The sequence below is a fragment of the Dasypus novemcinctus genome, chromosome X, assembly GCF_030445035.2.
Source record: "Dasypus novemcinctus isolate mDasNov1 chromosome X, mDasNov1.1.hap2, whole genome shotgun sequence".
Lineage (NCBI taxonomy): Eukaryota > Metazoa > Chordata > Mammalia > Cingulata > Dasypodidae > Dasypus > Dasypus novemcinctus.
Window position 1 is genome coordinate 89,354,508 of NC_080704.1, and position 8,923 is coordinate 89,363,430.

Below are 8,923 nucleotides of genomic sequence, written 5' to 3' on the forward strand. Positions count from 1 at the left end.
ATTGTATGTATCAAATTAAACCTCCCTAATTCCTTTGATAGGTTGAAGGCAATAGTTGAATTTTATGTATAAATTATTGATAATTGATGTAATTAACTCTAATTATAGTCAGGCATACATTTCAGTGAAAGAAAACTAATAACTAATTATGTTTTGTGAGAAATCACACAGGGTGGGCTTAGGTAGAATAAAAATAACTTGTATTAATAGATTGGGGGAAAAAAGTATTCCATCCAAATGTTCTGGAAAAGGAGATAGCAATTTGTACTCTATTTTCTTATACTTAACAGTTTGCTCAAAACGTATGCTGTTAAATTTCAATAAACATCTTCACAATAGCTTTGTAAAGTTAGCTGGTCACTCCATTTGTTCTACAGATAAGTAAACTTTGCATAATAGAAGCTATATGGCTTTTGCCCTAAATTGTAAATTTAAGTTACTTAAGAGCTTGATCGTTTTATAATCCAGTGCTTGCCTTGTGATGCTGCTTAAAATTAAAAAAAAAACAACACTATTATACTTCCTTATGTTACCCTTTGAACTGCAGTGATAATGGGCTGTTAAGTCACTCTGTTCATGAATGACCTCTCTCTGCAACTCCTCAAGAGTTCACATTTTGTTCTTAGCTTATTTTGGGCAGTCCAGCATATGATATAATGTCAATTTCCTCAGCATGGTTTATATAATTTAATCCTCTCACCAAATGTCTTTCTGTATTTCAGGCTTACAAACTAATGAAGCCAAAAAGCTTTAACAGGAGCTATGAAACAATTACTATTACCCACATTTTGTCATTTTGCCAAATTTCATTCAGTGGCAGAATACAAAGCTACTCTTAACATGCCAACTCCTGGCAGACGGAGGAATTACTGCGACATGGAGATTATGTGACAGTATTTCAGTTATGAAAAATAATTTCATCCTTCCCCAATTCAGTGCTTCACATCCTGACTTCATTTCTGATTGAAGGGGCAAACGATGAATTTTATAGCTCTAGGGAACTACATGAGTTTCCTCATGTGTTAAATCAGAGTATTAACAAATAAGCACTCATCTTAGTTTTGAGAGATGGGTATTATGCACTTTACCTCATTACCGGTCACCTCCATGCAGAAAAAGGAAGAAATGTAGTTCAACAAATCTATTTGCCCTTGTATTACATTTTTTTTAAAAACTTCAAGTCTGCCCCCAAACCTTAGCAAACTCCTATTGCGTCTCTTCCCACACCATTTCCCCTCGATTTCAGAGAGGAGGATCAATTTCTGAAAAAGACAGATGACAGCAACCCTCAACAAGGCGTGGTTCGCTCTTAAGACATCTCAAACCAGTCTGAGGATTCCCCTGACCCATCCCAATGCACTGCCACCTCACCTGATTTTAGAATGGCGGTGGCTACCAGGAAAACACATACACACACACAAACTGCCAGAGCCTACCAATCCACCTCAGTACCAGTGCCCCGACCCCTCCACAATTGGAGCAAAAAGGTCATCACAAGGCACCCCAAGTTCTCCGGTCTCCGCCCCTCCCCTTTCCTAAACCCTTAGTTTCTGAGCCTGGAAAGGATACTCTCCATATTCGACATAGTCCCACGACTTTTCCAGACTCTACAGCCCCTGGCAGTGGGTCTGGTTTGAAGCGAGGGCGCTCAAACTCCCGCACTTACCTTGAGCGGCAGTTTGGAATTTCACTTCCTGTTTCTCTACCCTCACCAGTGGGTGGGTGGATCCCAGTCTGGCTCCTGAGGGGCGGTACTGGGGAGGGGTCAAAATGGCTGCCCAGAGGCGAGGTGATTAGGGTGGGTTCAAGTAGCTTCGGGGCGTTGGGGAGCTCCAGGGCTAGAGATTACGCCCCTCCCCCTCGTGTACTCGTGCACCTTAGACTAACCCTAGCGCCTAACGGTTTTCCTCCTTCAGCCAAGCTTCTAGTTCTTTCTTTTGTGGTACTTTGAGCTTTTCTTAACCTTCCGTTCTACCTCTTCCTTCAGATTTCACGCTCTCCCTGGCCCTTCACCTCTTTTTCTCAGAGCTTAAATCTGACGAATGAAGGAGAAAGGTATAGGGTTTTTAAAGTACTTTCTAAAAATTACAGTCTTATACGGGCCTAAGGGGCTAGCGGGGTTGGTAATTTTGAATTGGGAGGTTCGCTTGAGGTTTTAAAAAGGATCATGATCCTTCAAGTTTTAGGCTAGAAAGGAAGGGTAATAAAAGTAAGGCTGTACTTCAGAGGTAAAGTTGCTGTAGAATATACGTACTAATTTTTTTTTTTACAACAGATGGTGTAAGATTTGAAAATTACTATGAAACCTCTCTGTAATCGTCCGGAGAGCGGAGGTTTATCTAATGGTTGGTGTGTTGTCACTTATTAAAATGTTCAAAGTTAATTTATTAGACGCTGTCTCTAGATTTAAGGGAAGGAAGGGGATCTTTGGCGTTGGTGTAGCAGCATTTCAATTCAACACTCCTGGATATTCCAACGAAGAGTTCAGAGGTATTACTTTGGAATAATGTAACTAGTATAATAGTTTTATTCTCTTGCTGAGTAATTCAAGACATTTGGCTTAAAATTTTTCCTCATTTTAAAAATTTCAATGTTAGAGAGTATATAATTGGATAATTTGATTTTTATCATTAGGATTATTTTCAATTGAAGCACAAATGATTCAAAAAGCTATCCTTTTACTATTGTTTTGATTGTTGGGTTTCAGATTGTTACCTATCTACAAGCCATTAATGTTGGATAAATTTTATGAATACAAGAATCTGGAAAAGTACAATCAGGAAACCACTTCTAAAAGCTAAAACTGTAAACAGGTTTTTGGTTTTTTTGTTTTATCTCACTATACATGTTTGATAGAGTAGGACATGGTTGGCAGATTTTCTCCAGATACCCATTGTTTCATTACTTTTCATATTAGATAAGTAATTGTATTTCACTCTTTTTTAACTTTTTCTTGCTCAAAAGATAAAATTATTTTTGTAAAGATCTCAGAAATAACTCTTAATTAGATGCTTAGTATTTCCTAACACAGCTCGTTAAATAAATCCCCATATAGACCAGAGCAATCCACTAAAACTAAAGATTTCCAAATTTTACATAGAGTTTCTGAGAATTATATATAGGTAATTTATAAAAATAACTTTTAAAATATGGTTTAAAGTGTTTTTTGCATATTGCAGAAATTCTTACTAGAGAAATCCTTAGGAGAGGATCATTTGTTTAGTCAAATTAAGGTCTGAAGATAGCTTGTCAGCTAGGGAGTTTGCTCTTGATGTCCATCTTAAGTAAAAATCAAATACATAGCTTAAACCTTTGGTTTACTAACCACTCGGAAGATTAAGAAGTTGTTTTCATTTTTATGAGCTCTGAACTACTTTTCAGAAAATGCCTTCATATTTTTTCTTGGCTCTCCTATTTCAAAATGGATTTAGAAATATTAATAGTCATATTAGTAGAACTATTTATATGTATATGCATTTATAATTGATGTTGAAAGCAAGATATTGAAATCTGGTAAAAACCATAAACTTGTTTTATTACAGAGAAAACATTGAAAGGAATGACTTAATGTAATTATTTTATTAATTATTGAATACCTACAAAATATTTATAAAATATGGGTAAAAAATAAAGAAAACCAATACAGCAAACATGTCTGACCTATCTCCACCCAATTTGAGAAGAAGAATTTGAGCATTTCCTTTACAGTCCCTTTTATACCCCTTCCTGATAACAAATAAGAACTACAAACACAATTCTGCATATTGCTTTTATAGCTCAGGTGCCCAGTTAGCCTAAGAGCAAGATGAGGAATTATTCGAGCTGTTTGGCCATCTTTTGGTTTTTATGTGAAGAAAAAGTTTGTTTCCTAGAAATATGAGAGTTGTATAAAATGTGGGTCTTTCCTGCTCTTAATGGGAAAACTTCTTTCCATAGACAGGCAAAGAACACCTTGCTGTTTTCATTATTCTGTTTTATATTTGATTTGCAAAGTAGCCTAGCTCAGTCTTTTCTAAGTGACATGTAAAAGAGAGTAGAGCTACAGAAGAGGTAAAACTCTTTATTAGCAGATGCAAAGAGAAAATGGACTGAGTAAAAGAAGTTTATTTAAAGACAAGAGGAATTGATTGAGTGGTTACCAGAGGTGACCTAAATAATTATCCTATTTATAATTAGCTAGTGCAAAATGAACATAAAGAGACAAGATGAGAGACTGAAACAAGGAATCAAAAGAATAGAAAAAGTGAAAAAATATCTTGAATAGTTGGGGAAAATGCATCCACATACGTTTTGTTTGTACAAGTGATAATTTCTAAGATTTCATCATTTAAATAAGAAAAGTGAAATTTGGGGATTATAATATATAGTTATCAGAGCATTTCTCTAAAAACCTTTTATTTTAACAGAGCTCTCAAGATTTTAAATTTCCCTTCCCTGGGAAAACTTTTCAAAACTTGAATTATCGAAGTGAAATATTTTTTCATTATCTGAGTTGATTGATTCTTAAAGAGAATTATGGTGAGAAAGAAGAAAGGGTTTGCTATTATTAGAGATAATTATTCACTTTGCAGTGATTCAGGGATTTTTTTATTGTAGGCATTGGTATTCATAGATAAACTCATTTATAACAAACCTTTTCCTTATCTCAATTATCCTACTCTCCAGGAGCTGTTTGAAGAAAACTGTTAAGGGAAGAAGAAGCAAAAATAAAAGACTTTTGTCAAAAGGGCAGGTGAGGCAAGGTAAAAAAAAATAACATTCTTAAAAGATTGTTATTTTGCAGCTCATATCTCATATTACTGGCCTAGGAACATACACATTTAGTTCCAGATACTACTTTTTAAAAATTTTCTTAACCATTTTTCATCCTTGATTGATTATGGAGTCTCAAGTAATATTTCTGTCAAAGTCATTCACATGGTTCTTGTTATATTATCTGCTAATTATCAAGAACAGAGTTTAGTGTACATAGTAAATTTCTCAAGTTCTCTCTATATTAGTATATACATTCTATTTTTGAATATTATTTTTTTCAAAATTGTATATAGCAGGGACCATATTTCTTATGTCTATATGAAGGTTCCTCAAACGGCACTATAGACATTTTGGGCTGGACAGTTCTTTGTTGTGGGCAACTGGCCTATGCCTTTGTAGGATGTTTAGAAGCATCTCTGACTTCTATCTGCCTGATAGAATTAGCACCCCATCCAACTAAAATGTCTCCAGACTTTGCCATCTGTCCAGTGAAGGAAAGAATGGCCATCAGTTAAGAACTGCTCTAGACCGAGAGTCATCTAACACTGGCTTTATTTTAAACAAACAAAAAACAACAACATCAAAAACATCTCTCAGACTTCACTTTTTTAGGAATAACCATAGCAACAAAAATGCAACAATAAAGTCCCTAGGTTTTGAACGACTTTACCTAATTGTAAAATTAGCATCCAGGAAAGGAATTTTTAAAATTATTACATAATGTCTCACTTTGGAGGCAAGAACAGGGCATTTGGAGTCATTCACATTTAGGTTTGAATATCTGGCTCCTGTACTTAATATCTGATCACTTAGGACTAGTTATTTAACTTTTCTGGGTTTTAATTTCATCATTTCACAGGTTTATTATGAGTATTAAATGAGATTGAGCATGTAATCCTAGAATGCTTAGAATAGAGGCTTTCAGAAATTTAGAATTTGTGGCTAAAGTAATGGCCTCTGTAGCAAAAAAAAAAAAAATCCAACAAAGAGGTAAAACTCATCAGGAATTATATTTGAAACAAAAGGGAAAAATCGTACTAACAAAATACTACCTTAATATCTGGAAAAATTTTAACATTTCTGTTCACTATTCCTCAGGAAAGATAGAATGGCTAGAAAGGGACTGGATAAAGACAGCTGAAACAAGTGCCAGTAGGGCTTTGATCAGAATAAACTATTAAATGTTTTTGTGTCTAGAAAAGTAAAAGAGTGAATCAAAATGTATAAAATTTTGAAGTGTATGGGTAGAATTAATATGGATTTGTTCTTAGGAATGTGAGCAACTAAGAGTGATCTTTCTGTGAATGCCTCAGCTTACTCAATATTTGAAATATGTAATTTTTAACAGTTTTAACAGCATATTCTCACAATATTGCATGAATTGCTGTGCTTTTAATAAAACACTCTTCACCCAAAATTATTAAAACACAGAAAATATAAGTAATAATGTATTGAACATTTATATTTTCACTTCCTCTGAGAATTTACAACAGTTTTTGTCATATTTGTCAAGTTTCATTGAGATCGTTTTAAAAATAAAATATATAAAGTAATATAGATGAAATTGAAGTCTCCTTTGACCTCCCTTACTAGTCTCATTTTCTCTTCTTCCTGGAGATAACTACTTTTATGAGTTTTCTATGCATCATTTTTTATGTATGAATATGCATTCATGAACAATATGAAAGTGTTCCACGTGCTTTTAATTTCACATGAATATTATACTTAGTGTATGTCTGTGTTCTATACTTTTTACTCAACCATTATTTTTTAATTCTACACATGTGGGTAAATCTACATTTATATATGCAATAATCTGTCATATAATTATGACACCTTTTATTTATCCATTCCCCTCTTGATGGACATTTAGTTTGCTTCCCTTTTTTTTTCAGTTACTAGCAATGCTCCAATAAACAGCCTTGTATTTCACTGTGTACATTTGTAAGAGTTTTCTAAGGTATGTTCTACAAGTAAAAGTACACATAGTGTAGAAATAGATATTTTAAGATAAAAGAAATACTATTTTATATGTTACATATTTTTTATACTGAAAACAAAGATTTGCAAAAGTAATTGAATTTACATGTAAATTTACATGGTCTTTTTAAATTTTTAATTTTTTGTCTTTTTTGAAAAGATACACGCATCACAAAAAATGTTACATTAAAAAATATAAGAGCTTCCCGTATACCCCACACCTCATCCCCCCACTTCTCCCACATCAACAACCTCTTCATCATTGTGGCATACATTGCATTTGGTGAATGTATTTTGGAGCACTGTTACACCATATGGATTATAGTTTACTTTTAAAGAAGCGCCAGCTTTTGGCGGGATTAATTCCTTACTTAGAAATCAGGTATGCCTGCCTCTTTCAAGAGCAGTTCAAGGAAACATTAATTAGTTGCCTACTGGGTACTCAATACTGTATAACTGACTTTATCAGGAACAGAATACTGAGCTGAATAGCCTACTGGTCTAATCCAGAATGGCTTTTGTTATGCTTTTATTCAGTCGTAATGAAAGACTATGTACAGGATAAGATCAGTGTATCAAATAAAAGTCTGCAATGAATATCATATTAATTGTCCATTTGATTTGGACAGAACTGGTCTGTGCTATATGCCTTCCTCTCCTCTGAATCTTGCAATTTTAAAGACAATTGTTGGTCTGTTGTAGCTGAGGTATACTGAAAGTAGATATTTGCACACATATAATTATTTTCCAAAGTGGGCATTGGGTAAGGTGTGTGAAGATACAGAGGAAAATACACGTATATATTGTTTGGCTCACCAAAAAGCTAGAATGAAAGGATATTCATTTAGTCAGATTGTTACAAGACTGGAAAGAGAAAAAAACTGAAAAAAAAGAACAGTGAGAAGCACATCCCATAGGCAGTCTTGACCCTAGATGATAGTAACTTATTCATATAATTTTTAGTGCTTCATAGAACTTTTCATTGAGTTAATAACTTTGACCATAACATCTCAGATTTCACATTCATCCCCAAAAATGGTTGAAAATTGTATTTCACAAACTATTCCAGACGTTTTATCTCTCAGTAACCTAGAAACAAAACAGTGTTTCTGTGGTACCTGAATCCAACTGACCAAATTCTAAGTCACTTCTTAAGTAAAGTTTAATCAGTACTAGGCCATGATCCTGATTACCCAAAATTAATAACTTTCCATTTCCTCTTTTTTCAGATTTAATTCTTGGGGAAAATAAATTAATATTTCATGTCTATCTAACTAAAGCTTCACTAACTGAAGGTAAGTTGCAAAGTTCAGAGAGAAACAAATTTATAAATTGGAGGAAAAAAGGGGTATTTTACTTAAGACCATACATCTTAAGTATGGGTGTGACTTGAAGCCCTTCATTCTTCATTTCAACCTTCAAATGGCCAATTATTTATGATGTATTTATGAACAGGGTAGAAGGATCATTTTGAAAATTTCCTTTGACAATTGCATTAAAAATAACTCATAGTTTTAATAAATGGTTCAACTTTGGAGAGAAAAAGATTATGAATATATATTTGACAAGCACATTATCCATTAACTATTTCTCTTGTTTTCTCCTTTTATTTAAACCAGTAGTATTTTTCCATTATCATTCCTTTCTCTTTTCTTTTTTTCTTAATAGTTTTTCTCTAATTTTCTTTATTACTAATTCCCATATTCATCCACAGTTCAACTCTTAGATATTTTTAAGATGCTTGACAAAGGAAACTCAAGATCAACCTATTTTCTATACTTAAGACCCAGTGTAAGGTATATTGGAATTTGTAGGGTATAGTATAAGAAGATGAAATTTTAATAGTCATGTTATGCAAAGAGGGCCCATCCCAAGTTCATGAGTGCAATAATATTCTCATACCACATGTTGACACTTACTACGAGCATATCAACTTCTTACAAGGTTCCATCTAAACATTTGGTATCAAAGAGAGTGGTACACTTTGGCATCCTATGGTAAAATTTTGATTACCATATAAATTATTACCTTTTAATAATAATTAAAATAATTTCTTTAATTCGTTTATAAGCTTCTTTAGGAGGAGTTAATCTAGTTATTCATATGACTTTAAAAAAATCTTTTTTACTGTAGTAACATATATACAAACCAAAGTTTCCTATGTCAGCCAGTTTCAAATATACAATTC

The 8,923-nt window shown here is 33.4% G+C and overlaps 1 long non-coding RNA gene across 2 annotated transcripts; it reads left to right on the top strand.

Annotated features, from left to right (window-relative positions):
- Nucleotides 1–2,016: 2,016 nt before the first annotated feature.
- LOC131277227 (uncharacterized) lies at nucleotides 2,017–8,030 on the top strand. 2 transcript variants are annotated; one of them, XR_009184414.1, is made up of 3 exons: nucleotides 2,017–2,055; nucleotides 4,666–4,742; nucleotides 7,965–8,030. It is a non-coding gene; the product is annotated as an uncharacterized lncRNA (long non-coding RNA). The 2 variants fall into 2 exon arrangements; XR_009184413.1 differs by lacking the exon at nucleotides 2,017–2,055 and adding an exon at nucleotides 2,416–2,490.
- The last annotated feature ends 893 nt before the right edge of the window (nucleotides 8,031–8,923 follow it).